The 1,890-nt window shown below is 42.6% G+C and overlaps 1 protein-coding gene across 1 annotated transcript in view; it reads right to left on the bottom strand.

Annotated features, from left to right (window-relative positions):
* The window catches only part of LOC106872633 (outer dynein arm-docking complex subunit 2), a 133,563-nt gene that overhangs the window by 51,509 nt on the left and 80,164 nt on the right, over nucleotides 1-1,890 (bottom strand). The window lies entirely within an intron of this gene.

The raw sequence follows: 1,890 nt of genomic DNA, 5'->3' as shown, positions 1-1,890 counted from the left end.
CAGCATAAGAGACTGATAGAATAAGTATCAGGCTTAACAAAGAATGAGTGCTGGAGTTGATTTGTTTGCCTAAAAATTCTTCAAGGTGGTGCCCCAGCATGGCCGCAGTCTAATGATTGAAAGAAGTAAAAATAAAACATACACACACACACACAGACACACACAAGCACACACACACACACACACACACATGCATTCAGCAGTATTAACGCCAAGCAGTGTTTAGGTATAAGCAAAGTTTTTTTTATTTATTTATGCGCCCTTTTCAAAACCTAGCCAGGCTCATGGGCCTGGTTTCCCGGTTTCTATGGTGCATGTGTTCCCCACCAGTTGGACGGGACACCAGTCCATCGCAGCGTTACTCATGAAACAGGAAGAAAGAGTGAGAGAAAGTTGGGGGCTAAATATTACAACAGGGGTCGCCACCCACCCCTGCTGGAGCCTCGTGAAGCTTTAGGTGTTTTTGCTCAATAAGCACCCACAACGCCCGGTCTGGGAATCGAAACCACGATCCTCCGACCACGAGTCTGCTGCCCTAACTACTGGGCCATTGCGCTTCCACAAAGGTGCCTAAATTTTTAGGGCAAATTCACTACAGTTACTGTGGTTAAAAAATTTTTTTCACTTATGGTAAAAAGGTGTAAATCATCATATCTGTCTAGTGATGCCCCCTGTCGGATTCCCAGATGCGTTTCTAGCTCTTTAGCTGTTACCAAGGTGAGGTTACCAAGGGGCATCACTGGGTAGACATGGTGTTTTTATATCTTTTTATCATGGAAATATTTTTTCTCCACAGCAACTGCAGTGAATTTGCCTTTAGAAGTTGAAATATAAACGGATCCGTCCGTCCGTTCACGACGGGATTCTTTCACTTTCCGTCTACCAAATAAACCGAGAAGGTTTTGGTCGTAACGGTAAAAATCAAAACAGCACTGTTGTTCCAAGTTTTATGTAAAAGATACTGCGGATGAGAGGCGTCAAGCGGAAGAAAATAAAAAGATCAAAAACTTATTCGAGACTAACAATAAACATCATCAAAGAAGAAAAAGATAAAGAAAAAAACCAATCGCCAATCGGTAATCCTTCAGGGGAATGAACTCTTACAGTAACTCTTATATGAGTTACGTCCCCTGCTAAAATTCTGGTGTAATGATATTTGAGAAAAGTGTTGTATTATTAAATATTGTCGGTGCTACTTTAGCGTGCTGTCTATCGCAGTATCCTACTTTAGCGTGCGGTCTACCGCAGTTTCCTGCCTACGCTGTGAAATTACTTTTAGAGTGCGGTCTACCTTTTCTTACCCTCTTACCCTGAGTTAATTTTAACCATTACAATGCTGTTAAAGGATGTCTATAGACGTATAAATTTTTACAGAGGAAACAGCAGTTGCATTTTTACAAGAAAGCAATCTTCTGGATACATCATAAGAAGACCTTGTCATCGATGACCCTTGTCATCGATGTGGTAGCGTCATGCAAGACAAACGAAAACACGACAGAAGTGGAGAATAGTGTAAAAGAGTAAGAAAAGGTAGACCGCACGCTGAAAGTAACTTCACAGCATAGACAGAATACTGCGGTAGACTGCATGCTAAAGTAGAGAGAGAGAGAGAGAGATAGAGAGAGAGATAGAGAGAGATAGAGAGAGAGATAGAGAGAGAGAGAGAGAGAGAGAGAGATAGAAAGGTGGTGTGGGAGAGAGAGAGAGAGAGAGACAGAAGGAGATAGAAAGGTGGTGTGGGAGAAAGAGAGAAGGAGATAGAAAGGTGGTGTGGGAGAAAGAGAGAAGGAGATAGAAAGGTGGTGCGGGAGAGAGAGAGAAGGAGATAGAAAGGTGGTGTGGGAGAGAGAGAGAGAGAGAGAGAGAGAGAGAGAGAGAGAGAGAGAGAGA

Source organism: Octopus bimaculoides, chromosome 1 (assembly GCF_001194135.2).
Source record: "Octopus bimaculoides isolate UCB-OBI-ISO-001 chromosome 1, ASM119413v2, whole genome shotgun sequence".
In the NCBI taxonomy this organism is placed as follows: Eukaryota; Metazoa; Mollusca; class Cephalopoda; order Octopoda; family Octopodidae; genus Octopus; species Octopus bimaculoides.
Note: the sequence above shows the minus strand (reverse complement) of the source record. Positions and strands in the feature narration are given on the sequence as shown.